The following is a 15,338-nucleotide window of genomic DNA, read 5'->3' on the forward strand; positions in this document are numbered from 1 at the left end:
AGAGTAGAAGACCCGATGGAAACGGAGCAGGAGGGCACTCCTGGTTTGGGCTGCTCTGGCCCCAAGCTGCGAGGGTCTCCCTCGCCCCGACCCCCTCCTTGGGGAGTGCAGATGGCACAGCGGCACCGTGTGCTCCCGGGGCGGGGGACGGGGGTTGCTTCAGTCGGGCACGCTCCTTTCTGGCTGGTTTCAGACTGTTTCTGGGATGTGGTGGGAGCCTTCGCGTAGCTGTCAAACATTTTGTTACACCCACGCACGGTAAACATTTTCCCTTCGACACACCCAGGTACACTTCATCGTCAGATGCTGAGTATAAAGAGACTGCTAAGACTGGCAGTTTGGAGCTTGCCTATCGCAAGTCATTGCACTTTTAAAATGAGTTTCCATTTACATTTTTTGCCAAAAGGCAACTGTGAAAAAGCCCTTGGACTAAACTCTCTCCTTAGGGGGTAAAGCAACCTCCAGTACGTTTTAATAGATTCGTGTCAAATTACTGATCAGAATAAATCCAAGTGCTCTTGGAGACCGAATGTTTCTTGTTAAACTCTCCAAAAAAGAATAGGATTGATTTGGAAATGTCATTTGTGATTTAAAATCTTAAAGGTGAGAACGTTGGGATATAATTAGCAGCAGCTGATTTTTCTTTTATTTATTCCTTGTTGTCCGTGTGAAAATGCAATGCTCCCAAGTGACTTTCTCAGCCAGTTCAAACTGGCGGCCAGCATGGGTGGTCCCTGAAAGTACAGAGGTGGGTCTGAGATCTCACGTTGCCTCCCGTGGGTCAGGAAAACCAAGCAAATTCAAGTGATAGCAGTGTGAGATGGGCACCTCACATTGTCTCCTTCGGTGACACTGTTTCATTAAGTTCAGTATTTTAAGTATCAAAGTTATCACATGCTAGAATTGATCTGTTCTCCCAGGTCACTCCCTGTATTTCCAGCCAGACTCATGCTGTCTCACTCTGGAGCAGCTGCTCATCCTTCACCTCTCAGCACCTCCTTGTCCAGTGCGTTCAAAACCTTTCCTCCCTTTGATGTCTTGTTCTCCAGCTGTCCCAGTTTTGACTGGGATAGAGTTAATTTTCCTCCCAGTAGCTGCTGTGTTTGGGGTTTAGTAGGAGAAGAATGTTGATAACACTGATGTTTTCAGTTCTTGCTATGAAATCAAGGACTTTTTCCAGTTTCTCATGTTCAGCTGGTGAGCAGATGAGCAGGAGCTGGGAGGGAGCACAGCCAGGCAGAGAGCCAGGGTGGCCGGTGGGAATATTCCGTGCCATGGGCGGCACGCTCAGCTTGTGAACGGGAGCTGGCCAGGGGTTAAGGAGCTACCTTTCTTTCTGATTTCTGTGAGTTCGAATCCTCTCTTGTCCAGGACTTTGGGCTTCTTTGGGAATTTTGTGAGGTTCGTTTGCAGTGGTTCCTCAATCGCTGCTTGGGGACTGGCTGTGAATCGGTCATCAGATGGTGAGGAAAATTGTGTTGTGTATAGCTTGTTTTGCATATTCCTTATTATAATTGCTATTATCATTGTTATTTGTAGTATTAATATTAGTATTCACTTTGTTGTCCCATTAAACTGTCTTTATCTCAATGCCTGAGTTTCCCCTTTTGTCCATTCTCCTCCCCATCCTGCTGGGGATGAAGGGGAGGGGTGTGCAAGCGGCTCTCTGGTGCTGAGTTGCCGTCTGCTGGGTTGAACCTTAACACCAGCCCACCTGGAGCTGTGATGACCCGTGGTCCCAGTGCAACCATTACCTCCTGTCCCCAGGCTCCTTGTCTCTTCCCAGCTGCTCTGGAGCAGGGAGACCATCACAGAGCCCAACCTGGATGTCTCTGCTAGGCTGGCTCGGGAACTGAAAGAAGCGGCAGAAGGAGACCCATGTGTCTCTGGGGAATCCCCACCTCCCTCCTGCTCTGGGTTTCGCGGTGCTTTCCCTTCAGAAGAGAGACGAGACGTGGAGCCGTAACGAGTTGCGGTCCTCCCTGCTGAGGCACACGGATGAGCTCAGCCTTTGGCACGGTGATGCTGGGCTTCCCTTCCCTTCCCGAAAGAAATCCATTAGCATGCATTTCGGGACACTTGTTTCCCACCAGCATGCACACCCAGCGTTAACCCTGTCCTTGCCAAGGGGCTGAAATTGTGAAGCCAGGCGAGAGGGATCGTACTCTTATTTACAGGGGCAGCTTTTGAGGCTGGCATCGGACCTGTCTTGGCAGCTGTCTCCCCAGGGAGGGTAAAACACCTGGGGAGAAAGCAACGCATTACTCTCTTTTCTCTTTTAACGTGGGTAGTTCAAATCGGGATTTACCACTTACTGTCGTATGATGAAATGAGCGTTCCTCTGCACAAGGAAAGGCAGCAAAAAATAGTGATATTGAAAGAGTGAATTTTAGCAGCCAAAGTCAATATGATAAAAGGCTCGCTAATGGGGAGGAACTTATTGGGTCCTCAGTTCTTAATTTAATTGGGTTTTTTCTTAATTTAAGAAAAGAGATAAGGTTGTGTAACACTGTACTAAATTCCAATATTAGGAAGTATTATTATGAAATACCACTGCCATATCCACCCCAAAGCCAAGAGGACAGCAGTTTCAAAATGGAGAGGAGCGAGGTATCTTGGCTGGGAAATGCAGAGAGGAGAGGATTGCTGTGCTGTGTTTCCCTGTTCGATCCAGGTGAGCAGATGTTTGGCCGATGGGACGTGAGGTGGTCCCTTTGCTCAGTGGGCTCGTTGTAACGGGAGACGGTGTTTCGCACAGGAGCTTGGCAGCGTGTTGCTACATCCTCGCTCTCGGTTTTGCTTTCTTGGCTGTGCTTTGAGCATTGACCTTCTGCCTTCATGGGCTCTTTCTGTACTGGAGAGAGTGCACACAGTATTGTTTCTTGCTGTAGTAGCATCTGCAGACATAGTTGATGCTTTCTGAAATTAGATGTGCTACAATAAAGAATCCAGAGTTGTTGTGCTGATTTTTAAAGAGATCTGCCATTGGAAGGCAATCTTGCAGCAATTAATTGTAAAATTACATTTCAAGTGAACAGCATACATAATTTTAGAGATTAATTCTTATGGAAGTACGATCTTTCATCACTCTAGATATTACTTTTGAAATAAACTCCTTTATTTCTCAAAAATAGAACGTGAGCCTATAAATAGAAATCATATTGTGAATTCAGATTTTAGCTGAAATCAGTGACATAGACTATTCAAGATACAGTCTTTGAAGAATCTGATTGTGATAATCCCACAGCATTAGAATTATATTCTGCAGCCAAAGGTATGAAAAGACCTGGTCTCTCTTTTTTTCAAATACGTAAGCGTAGCCATTGATCAGGATCACCTCGTCCGTTCTCCATCCTAGCTTTGCCCTGATGATGTGCGTTTCCTCTGTGCATATTATCTTTGTTGAATTTGAATCAGATTCAGTTTCCTGGCATCTAAGGCTCTTTGTACCTTGCAAATTGTTATCCTTAGTTATAAAAGAGGACACATTCATTCTGCCCTCTGATAACTGTGGACAAAGAAACATGCCAAAGGTGCAGCCCTGTTACAAGGCAGGTGCGGTGCATGGTGTGCTCTGCAGCGCCGCTGTACCAGGCTGTAACTGCTCCTGGGACAGCTCAAACACAGTGTCTGGAACCTCTGGATTTACGAGAGGGGGACAGGCCAAGAAAATGTGTCAGGGCTTAAATTTGGAGTGTGCTGGAGGACTTTGCTGAGGTCGTGGAGGGCAGAAAGGGATGCCTGAGTGTAATGCCCAGCTCAGATTTAACTCTGAGAAGAATCTGCACTGGGAAATCCACTGATGTCGAAGAGGAGAGCAGAAACCGTTCCTGGTGTCCGGAGTAAGAGATCTCAGGCTTCCTATACTTCACCTGAGTGATTTCACCTAAATTTCCATTTCCGCCATGACACTCTAAATGTATGTGAAACCCATGCTAAATGTTTGTGGTAGCAGAGGTCAAGGAAGTGTTGGATGCTGTGCCCAGAGCAGAAGGCAGAAACTCCTCTTTTTTGCTGCTGCTGCCAGAGCAAGCAAATCCCATTCCTGACCATATGTGGATCCATCGCTCTGCAGCTGCCTGGGTGCTCCGGAAGGAATGAAATACTGGACAGGGAGAACTGTGTGTTGACAGCAGATCTTCGCCGGGGGCCTATGCTGACATGGTGGGTTACTCTCCATGGCGCTGCCTCCATGCTCGTGCATTCAGCCGAAGACGCAGGGCAGAAACCAGCCTTCCTTCCCAGGTACTGGTAGAACAGGAGCCTGTTTCCTACACGTGCCTTTCTACCCAGCAAACTTGTGCTGACAGATTCAGGTTCAGCGACGCCAAGGAAATGCGGCAATGAGGGAGGCAATCCTGGGGCTGACCGCTGCAGCATGGCGGCCGGGGCATCGCTGGCAGCTGTAACTGGGGGAACTGGCATGGTGCACGCTCCTGCTTGCTTGAGCCGTGGGCCTTTGCTGTCAGCCCTTCAGGGAGTGTGCATCTCCCAGTGCCAAACTGGAGTGATTCCTAGAAACCACAGCCCAGTTTGATTTTTTTTTTTTTTTTTTTTTTTTAAAAAAAAAGGGAAAACCCCAGCTTTGAAATAAGTAAGAACGACTGCGAGCAGTAGGGAGAATGTTGATGCTTCTCTGGTGGGAGGACGCAGCATATGGATAGTGTGAGGCTCATAGCACCTGCCGGGAGCAGACAGCAATATTAATGCCTTTTACGTCTGCCGAGGCAATTGCTGGAAAAATCCTTCCATGAGTCCTTGCTTGTTGGCAGGGCAAGGAGGATTTTCAGAGCAGGAGGGTGCTGTGCTTGGCAGTGTGCCTGTCCCGTGTGTCTGCTGATGCTGCCATCATCACTGGGCAGAAGCGCCATGCCTCGGCTGTACTCGCATCGGTGTCAGCTCTGCAGTGCTGAGGACAGATGAGGACAGTGTAACCCCGTACGACAGCAGGCGTGGGGAGCTGGGCTTTGCTGTGCTCACCCCAACCCTGGTGTGTGGCCCTGCGTCCCCTTCTCCCTGTGGTGCCACACAACAGAGTCGAGGACGCGTCCGTATTGTCACCAGCTGCTCTTCTTTTTGCATGACAGAGCTACCAATGGCACAGCAGAATCTCTGAGCCGGGGTGTGATCCTCTCAGTTCTGGTACAGCAGATCCTTGCGTCCCTCCATCCCAGTGGCACATTACCCTGCCATCTCCTTTCTGGGCCTGGGAGCATCATATAAAGGCTCTGAAAGTGTCCTTGCGGAGTCCTTCATCAGTCAGTGTTTTTCTGGTCCCGCTCTGGTGACATAATGAGCCTTTGTCAAGGAGTAAATGAGTTTAGAGGAGGAACGACCTGACCCAACGCTTTGCAAGTGATTAGTGGTGAGTGATGCTGCCTGGGACGGAGCAGGATGAGCCCACAGGTGCCAAATAGAGCTTGGCAGATTCTGGCGTCTCCGGAATCCTAACGCCCTGGCCTGTCTTCCTCTGCAATGGCTGGGAAGCGAGCAGTCACCGTAGACAGAGGATGGGAAGCTGGAAATCACTGCAGTCCTTGCCTTGGTAAATACAGGTTGATTAACAGGGAGAAGCGTCTTCAGTTTCCGTGGATAAAAGCTTGGCTTCTCTGTGTCCCAGATGCTGAGATCGGGTTTCCCTTTAGTGTCCTTGCAGCCACCATGATCTCGGGAGAGGCTGCAGAGATCGTGTAGAGGAGAGGGACCGGGTCTGCCTCTACCGTGGCTGCAGAGGATGCAAGCTCTCAGTGCTCGCCTGCTTAATTTCTGCTGCCTTGGCCATTTTAAGAAAGAAATCTACATTAGGCAACCGTAACTCAGCATATTTTATGGTATTTTGCCATGGTTTGAGTGTGTAAAGTTACTAAGCTGTTTAATTCAGCACTACTCCTGCGTAGCTGGATGGCATAACTCAGATTGTGTTCAGCTTCTGTAGCAGCAGTGTGGAAAAGGGACCTCCATTTGGGGAAACTTGGTCTTTGATTGCTACCCACAAAATCCCTGTGCCTTTGTCAGGTTTGCTCAGCTGCTCTGGCGTGTTGTGCTGCGGCGAACCTGAGACTCGGCCTTTTTCCAGCTCCTTTCTGGTACCCGACCTGTGCTCACCTGAAGAATGGCTTGGGGTTTCCTGGCCGGTTATTCCTCTGGTCTATTCCCATGCTGGTTCATTGGCTCTGACTTCTTTATCTTTTACGTTCTCCCAGTGAACGAGTGGCGTAGCCACAACGCAAGCCATCAGGTTAGTAACGTCATCTCCAGGTTTGCTTGCGAGTAGTCTCTGAATGGATAGGGCTGTGTTGCTTCTACCATGTCGTGCCCATCTGGTATTTAGCAAGAAGCAAAGGATTTCTTACGTGCCCATCTCCGTATTCTGACGTATATTTCCAGCCCTAAGGATAAGGGCATGAATGCATACAAACATATGTGTGCTGCTCCAGCTTATCCGTGAGCGAGTCCCGGAGCCGATGCCTCCCAGCTGGGAAGGCATTGCTAACGGAGCTGTTTCCTGGGCTGTGCAGAGGTGAACAAGTCCTGAGCATCACCAAAATCCGTCCCATTTGCAGCTCAGAGTTCAAGCTTACAGCAAAAGCTCTTTGTTGTGTTTCTCAAAGCAGAAAATAATTTCTGTCGATTCCTGTTAGACCTGGGCACTCTGGCATTCCCCGCGACGAGGGGCAGCAGTTTGATGAAGCAGGGGATCAGAGTGACCCCAGTGCCGCATCTCACGGTAGCAGTCGGTCTCCCCGGGGCCGGTGGGCAAGGTGACAATGCCGCGTGCTTTGGGAAGGGTCTGCCCAAGGCGTTCCCCTGCCTCACTGGAGGGTCCAGGCCGCAGCATCTCCTCGCTTGCAAAATCTCAGTGTTTGAAGAGTGAGCACGAGGCTGCCCTGATTAAAATTTAATGAGACTTGGTTTTATGGAGGACCCTTTAGTGTCAGTTCTGCACTCATCAGCAAATAAATACATCAGTTGTGTAGGGGCGAGCCCTGTCTCTGCCAGCAGCCCAAGCGGCCGTGGGATCAGCTTCTGCTGGAGAGGGTTGGTGGGGAGGGAGTGGCTCGGGGCAAGGTGTGGAGCTGGACGGCTGTTCATTTTCTTTCCGGCAGCTGCTGGAGCAGGGGTTCCCTTTTATTTGTTATTTGCATACTTTAACCATTGGAACAGAATTTGTGCCCATTAAAACTAAATTAGTGCTGCCTGGAATTTTAAACAGGCTCTGGCAGAGCAGCCCATTAACTCTATCGGAGCAGTTTCTGCAGATTCCTCCTATACAGGCGCACAATACACGCTGGAAACCACTGCAAAATGTTGATTATTTGCACGTTCCCGAGGAGAATTGGAGTGCCAATATTAGAGACAATGCATCACGATTTTGAAAGCCATCAGCATGGCTTAGAGCTGGGTTTAACTTCCTCTGCTTCAAAAAAAGATGTGGTGTAAAAGTCTCACAAAATTGGTTTGCAGTTCCTTTGGTTTAATACTGTGTTAATGCCGTGACCTCCAGTCCCTGTGCCTCCCGTCCCTTGCACGAGCCTCTGGTTCTGCTCTGGCAAGCCCATTGCTGCATCTTGAGGTTGCCTTGCTCCATCCCTGGCAGGTCTGCTGGCGCCCCCTGACCCCAGCCTCTTCTTCCTCATCCCCCAACAGCCTTTCTGCTCTTTCAGGGCCCCTGTTGGTGGCGTGCCTGGGACATCGGCTGCTCTGAGCTCGGGTTTGGAGCCCTGTTGGCTGGGACCCCAGGAGCAGCCCTAACTGCTTGCCGTCCGAAGGGATGCTTTGTGCCTTCCTCCCACCACTCGTCCCCATCCTGGGTCGTTCACAGCCCTTTCCTGGACGGTGTTCAGGACTCAGGTAGCCTTGCCAGGTCTGGCAGCACCACTTGCCCAGCAGCTCTGGGAGTAAATGGATGCTATGTGTTGGACTTGCTATTAAAATAATCTCTTTTGTTCAGTAGTCTCTAATGAGAAAAGAGAAAATACACCTGAGCGAAATGGTGCGTCTTGTTTACAAAGAGTGGAATTTAATTTAAAGCTTATTCTTTGCAGAAAAAAAAGCATGTTCAATCAGCCAGAGATACTACAGCAGAGTTTATGAGACAAGGCTTGGCTGCCTGTTCCTGGTAGCAGCCAGGATCCTCAAATTCTGTTGGATTATGTATTGGATACCTTTCATGATTATGAAATAAGTGAATGGAGCATCACACTGGTGTTCTTCCAATGTTACGCACTTCTCAGCAGTCCCTGCTCCAGACATTTCCCAGGCACGCTTCCATCAGGCCCTTGTGTTGCCTTTATTTTGCTTGGCTATGCACGTGTGTCTGTGCATCATAAAACAACCGAGGAACTTTCTCGTTTGAGTCCAGAGAAATGGGTCAGCACTATACAGAGACAGACATCCTTTTTCATTTTTTTTGCTTCCGGAGCCAAGTCTGTTCCTGGAATCTCCAAAAATGCTTTGTGGCTTTCCAGGATGAGGGAGATCACACATACACAGGGCACATTGTCCCCCAGTATGAAATCACACGGTGCACATCCTTTATTGCCGCTGTGACTCCTCCGTCCTAGGGCAGGTGCTGCACAGGGACGGGACTGCCTGCTTATCACCTCAGATAGCAGTAGTCCTTCCTCGTGTGATAGTATAAAACCTACCATAGGCATCAATCTACAGTCAATAAATTCATCTCCTTTGCTTCTGCAAAGCCAAAGAACAACCTGTCCCGGTGCCTTTTGTCAGGTGCCCACCAGGCAGCCGGAGGGGAGAGGATGGCAATTGGCACCGCGGCTCGAAGCAGCGCAAAGCAAAATTTCGTCTACAATTTGATATAAAGTGGCCAACATGACTCCTGTGTAATTGCTTTGCATCCAATTAATGCTGCCTGAGTAGATGTTAGGAATTATAAAGAGGAATACAAGTCTGAGCTTGTCACCTAAACTACGATAATATTCCTTCAAAGGAGACACATTTGCAAACATTATTAATTACCTGGGGAACAGCTCAGGGTTTAAACTGAATTAAGGGGGGAATGTGTTTTCGTGATTTCAGGTTTGATTGAGAGAGAGAAATTACCGTCTTTTCGAACAATGGAGGATTTCTTTGTTACAGAGTTAACAGACCTGGCAGCAAAATACGGGGGAGTCAGTCTGCACCAAATCCCGCCCCCCAACCAATTTATCAGTGAGGATATTATGCCTGGAATTACCTGGGGCCAAAAAAACTTTCAGAAGTGTTTAGCACAGGCTCCTCTAATCAGAAAAACCCAGAAGCGCCTAGCTAAAATTTAGGGGTTTTGTTTTCTGTGAAGGGTCACTTGGCTTTTGGGTGCATTGGAGCTTCTTTGGGTTTGGTTGTGTACTTTTGCGGGGTCCTGCAGAAACAAAAAAAAACTGCCTTCAGATGGAGGTGGAGGTACCTGACCAATTTCCCTGGCCAGTTCTGGCAGGCGGCTGGTGGGGCAGAGGGTAGCATGGGTCCAAAGGAGCCGGGTGTGAGGCTGGACGAGCTTGTGGCTTGCGTGGGGCCAGCAAACCTTGATGTGGCGCAGGCAATAAAAACCAAAGGACCCAGTGAATTAGCTGCAGCACAGGCTGTGGGGGAACTGAGTACAAGACCAGTGTAAGAGCAGGGCTGCTTAGAGCCTGTTAGCCAGGGAAATATCTAAGATCTCTTTTTTTTTTTTAATCGATTTTTTCCTGCTTTCAGTATAAAGAAATCATCAGCCTGTCTGAAATGACCCCATTCTAAGCCAAAACTGCAGATCTCATCTTCATCAGAGGTCTGCTTGTCTGAGAAGGCACTTCCAGCTGGTTTCAGCCCCCGGTTTTACCAGCATCGCTGCACCTGAATGGATTTAGAGCATTCAGGAGATCTAATTACCGTAGTATAGAGCATAGCTGTGGGAGTCCTTTATAAACCCTGCCCTGGTCTAGTACCCAGACAGCTCTGGGAGGGAGACTTGGTGAATGTGGTGCCCTTCTTTCTCCAGACCTCTGTGGCTGTAGAATCTCTGTGTTGATATTGAGATGGCTTCTCCTACAAGTCACAGAAACCTGGTGCTTCCTTAATTTCAGTGTGCAAGCTGCAACTGAAAATACTCTCAGAAGGTATTTTCTGCTTGGCTCAGCTGTGAGCTGGGGATTTCAGGGAGTTTTTCATGGAAATAGCATCTTCCTTCAGCCCTTGAGTTGCTGCTGTCGCCAGAAGGTGAGTTTTATTTTAATTTCACGCTGGTAAAAACCCCAGCACCTTTGGTAGCATTTCTGGCTGCTTGTGAGGAGCCTGCAGTCCCATCCCTTGAATTGCTAAGCAACTGTGGCCCGTTTGCTCTTGTGGAGCAAATTGAAACATTGATTTATCTATTTGTTTTGCAACCAACACCAGGGCTTCATTACGCTGTTCCCTAGGGACATACTCCCACGTGCTTGGACTGGAAATTAACTCCTTTTACAAAAAGCGTGCATGGCTTTGTTTCTAATTTTGAAGAAAAGTCCAGAAGCTCAGCGCTTGGCTTGCTGTGTATTTGCATGCGGCTGTGGGCTGTTTCAGGAAGAAAACATGGAGTCTCCCTTCCCTGGACTGCTGGATGCTGATTTCACATCCAGGCCTGATCCAGGATGTCATCTGAGCCTCATATGCCATCTATAGGTCTGTGATGTACGCTGCTTGTGACTGTACTGCGGCTAGTTATTCAGCGAGACGGTTAGTTGAAAGCACAGTTCAGCAGCAGTACAGACAGAAAGTTAAGATGCCTATCTAGTATGAGCGATGAAGGGAAGCAGCATACCCCGAAAGTGGCAAGGAGCAGGTGAGGAGAGGAGTGCAGGTGCTGAAGCAGGGCAGGAATCTGTTTGAGAAGTGCCAGAGTTTGTGCATGATGACTGGAAATGTTTTACAGACATCACCTGCCCATACAAATGTGCAAATTGGCATGTCATGTAGGCAAAACACAGCAGTCGTAGTTTTACAGAAGTGTGTAAAAGCTCGGTAGCAGCAGCCTGTGGCTTCCCAACGCTCCGCTTGCCAGGTACCCCTAAGCCTAGCTTTGTGAAGTGGGACTGATTTCTAGGGACAGGCAGAGCAACTCTTCCGTGCCTTTGCAGTCTGCTATTTACCTTGCAGCTTGTTGGAGGAGTAGAGGTCTGCGAGTTGGACCGTGGTTTGCTGCAGGTGGGAACCACCAAAGGTGCCTAGATGGGGTCAGTGTTTAACTGCTGGTGAGCTGAGATGTATTGCTGCTACAAGAGTTGCTCTTTGGTAGCGCTCGTAGGCATCCCCTAACCCAAACAGCAGTGTTAGAAGACTGGGAAAATGGAAACATATGCAGACAAAATTAGATGATCTGTTCCCTTGTGTTGAGTGTTAAAATATATAATAATGCGATGTAATGTGTAATTACATGAGTGAATATTTTGTTACATGGTTGGATGTGTTCCCATATGGAGTATATGCAAGGTGTGAACGTGGGACTTTCGGATTCTCTTGAGCTGAAGAAATACCTGATAGCAAAACTGGGCTGCTGCTTTCAGTGTGGACTGGAGCGTTTGGGGCATTACGGCACATGGCTTTATACACAATGCGTGGTTTGTAAGCCAGCAGTTAGGAGCTGCAGGGCTTGTGAAAGAGATGCCAGTTCCAAGGGCAAGCAGTGGTTGGAACCAGAGTGGTCTAGCGCAGGCTGTCCTGCCTGGAGTCTCACCACTGGTGGTGTGAGGTCTGCCTCTTGCAGGTGTTTCTTCACTGATGGGGCTCCAAACCGCACCATTTCACGTGTGAAGCACACTCGTAGTGGATCTGCTCCATCTTCCCGCGCATGCTTTGTGCAACCACAGCCCTCCACCTCCCACCACATGCATCCGCCCACGTGCCTGTTCTGCTGGGGTATGCTGGATTTTGCTGGCAGGTGTAGCACTTATGGCCAGCTCTTATTACCTTTGTGCAAACCACGCATGAGATCTCCTGTGTCCATGGTGCTTTTTTCTCTTATACCACCCTCTAATGATCCAAAGGATCTCAACATGGAGATCTGCTAGCCCATCACTATTCACTTTTGATGTAAACTCTTTGAGTCAGTTTCTCCCCAGAATCTGGACTCTTCTTGGTGGCTGATGTTTCCATAAGAAAACAGAAAATAGATTATAGCAAATCTATAACCAAGCAGATTCAGCGTGATGAACTGAAGCGAATCAAACAGGTTGTGGCAGCTGCAGTATACCCTTCTCACAGGAACCAAAACCAGAGGCTGTCTCATGACTGTTTCAAATGTCATCTTGTTGCACAAGGATATTTTTTATTGGCATCTGGACTCAAATCTTAGCTCCAAAAATACTTGTGGCAAACTAATTTAAAGATTTGTATTGTTTTTCCCGCCTTCCCTCCTAGAAACATAACAGCAGAACTCTTCCCTGCATATGAGGTGTGTCAGCCACCTCTCGCAGTGAGACACTGTGGTCCAAAGACCACTCTAGGGGATCCTGTGAAGGGGCTGGGAGAGAAAAATGCAGAAAGGTTCTGCTTGAGGATGGATGCAAGACATCTGTGTTCATTCTGCATGCTGTCGGGGGTTAGGTCTGCTCCTAAAATTGTCCATTTTGCTCCTAAAATTCCTGGACCTGCTGAGAGCATGCTGCGGAGCCGGGGCGGGGGGGGTGGGGTGCACGGGGGGGCTGCTGCTTGCACCTCCCTGAGCTCACAGTGCAGAAGGAAACTTCTGTTCTGCGTTCCTGGGAGCGCACACACTGTGCAACCTGAAATCCTGCAACTGCAAGACCTAGGCTGAGCTTTTCTCTGCCTTTTGCATAGCTCTACTCTTCAAAAGTCCTCCTTCAGATTGAAAGGAAAGGGGAATATATGGGAAATAGAAAGAGGAGGAAGCTAAGGAGGTACCTCAGGCTTGATGGGTCTGGCATAACAAATTAACAGATAAACAGGCTGTTGCGTTGTTTGTCTGGGACTTGCCCCATGTCAATGAACACAAAGCACGTTTGGTCATTAAGCCCAAACCATGTTCAGAATTATTTTTCAAAGCATTTTCAGAAAAGTAAGAGGAAGTAATAATCTTCAAATTTTTTGTAAGTGTTGCTCATCCTGAGGTTTACTTTTGGACTAGCTGTGCGTTCCAGCTCCCCAGACATGCTTCAGTTCACCGTTTCTCACATGCAAAATGTGTTATTAAAATGCACTTAAGCAATACACAGCAAATGGCTTCCCTTCTCAGGTGGAGCAGAGCTGGCTGCCTCTGCTTGTACCAATGACAGTTAGCTGCTGAAAGAAGAGAAGTGATGAAGTATGAGGTTAACGGCTCACTCTGCCTTGGTGGAATGTGCTTAAAATGAAGATGTTGCTGGTGAATAGAAAAAGAGAAGAGAGAAGAGTATAAGATCCTGGGCCAAGGGTACTTGGCAATGTGGAGGTATTATCTGATATTGTTTGAAGAACTATTTAGCCAGTGACTGAATGGTGTCTGGCACCTCACTTGAAAGTTTCAGGCTCAAAGAGGGCAGGACATCGACTGAGGGGGTCCCATGCCATAAATTTCTTGACTGAGGCATCCAGCAACACCTGCAAAGAGTTACAGGTCACGATTTTGCTGTATTCAATCTAAACAGACAGGAAATTACTACTCAAAATTATTTAAGTGAAATTAGGGCAGTTCTCTGGTTTTGCGGACAGTCTTGTCAGCAAGAGGATGTTTTGTCAGAAACATTGCTGTCTTAAAGGTGCGCCCCACGTTCAGCTGGCAAGCCTAAGGAATTTCCTGTAAGTGAAAACAAGGCTTCAGCAACATCTGCATATGGCCTTGCACCCTGTAGGAAAGGTGTGCTTCCTTTTCTTTTTTTTTGTGGCGCGCGCACCCCCCCGCCCCCCCATCAAATTATTGTGAAGAAACATCAGTTATTCCAGAATGGAAATTAGTAACTCATATTCTGTTTGATGTTATGTCCCGTTAATATGCAAGTGTTACATGCACTGCGTATCCCAGGGCAGCTCTTAGGAGCTGATAAACGGTGACATGTTTGTTTTTGCTTTCCTTTCCCATGGGGATGCTGTGGTGCTGGTGAAGATGTTCTAATCCCGTTGTGCTTCGGTCACAGTATCTGGGATCTAATCTGCCCCAAGGGCACTTCTCTGAGCCATGCAGTGAAGCACACACCTCCCCGCGCAACGTACAGAGCTGGCAGTTGCAATGCACTTTCTCCCTGCTCCTAAAAAAGAAACGGAGAAGACAGTTTTTCCTGCACTTGGAATCAGTTATCTCTTTAATTCTAGCTGAGAAACCAGGGCAAGGAATATACAACACCATACAGACACTTTCTAAATCACCATAATCAAGCTCAAATTATTTTTAGTCTTCACTGTAAACCTGTCCTAAAGTAGGTTAGTGGATCAGAGCAGATCTTCTCTGTATTATTTATAGGTTGTTTCCTTTTGGTTCTTGCTGCTTGGCTGGATGCTGCTGAAGAGGACTTCATGTTCCAGCAGTCTTTCTCTTTGCTGCAGCTTTAAAACTTTCTATTTTTGTCTGTAGGAATCCCATATCCCTAGCTCCCTTCTCTGCTAAAATCGGCACACTAGCAATGCTGAAAGTCTTTCATCACATGCTGTGCCAAGATCTGAATACAATGAAAAATGTTGTGCCATTTCGTTAGTGGGTGAGCACGGGTATTCATTTGCCCTGCTCCTGGGGCCAACGTCGTCCTTAAGGGGATGCTTTCAGGGAAAGCTGCTCTCCTCTACCAAAAGGATGCTGTGGCCAGGATACTGCTGCACTGCTACCCCTTTGAGCCAGATAATCATTCAGGAGCATTTGCAGCAAATGCAGTAGTTGTCAGTGGCTCTGAGGACATTGGAATTCCGCAGGCTTTGGCAGCCCAACACAGGGCTGCCCTGTCAGCAGTGTGAGGCAGGAACCCTCATATTTTCAAGGAGCCAAGGAGCTCTCATAATTTAAAACCACTGTCAGGTGAAGAGACTCCACGCAGCAGCCAAATGTGATAGGCAGGGCAGGGCTGCATAATTTATGAAACTGCATTTCTTTTTGATGAGATTTTGAGTCCAAAAGCTCTGGGAAGGGTGTGCTATTTTTTTATTGCATCTTTGAACTGAAATTGTCAGATTCTGTGGGCACAGTCTGTGCTGGTAAAAAAAAAAAAAAAAAAAAAAGGTGCAGCCTCAGATCGCTCTGGCTACATGAGTGCTCCTGGTCCAGCTTGATGCAAAGCAAAATGGCTCCTTGCAAATCTCTGCCAAGCACTCCTAAGGATCAGCCTCTCCCTATCGAGAGGGAGCATGGGCTTCAGCAGTGAGCCAGGGATGATGTGCACATCCCCAGCAACTGGGCGCTC

The 15,338-nt window shown here is 48.1% G+C and overlaps 1 protein-coding gene across 7 annotated transcripts in view; it reads left to right on the forward strand.

The window, feature by feature from the left end:
* The window catches only part of CAMTA1 (calmodulin binding transcription activator 1), a 310,966-nt gene that overhangs the window by 210,549 nt on the left and 85,079 nt on the right, over positions 1-15,338 (forward strand). The window lies entirely within an intron of this gene.

This window comes from Opisthocomus hoazin, chromosome 16, assembly GCF_030867145.1.
Source record: "Opisthocomus hoazin isolate bOpiHoa1 chromosome 16, bOpiHoa1.hap1, whole genome shotgun sequence".
Taxonomy (NCBI): Eukaryota; Metazoa; Chordata; class Aves; order Opisthocomiformes; family Opisthocomidae; genus Opisthocomus; species Opisthocomus hoazin.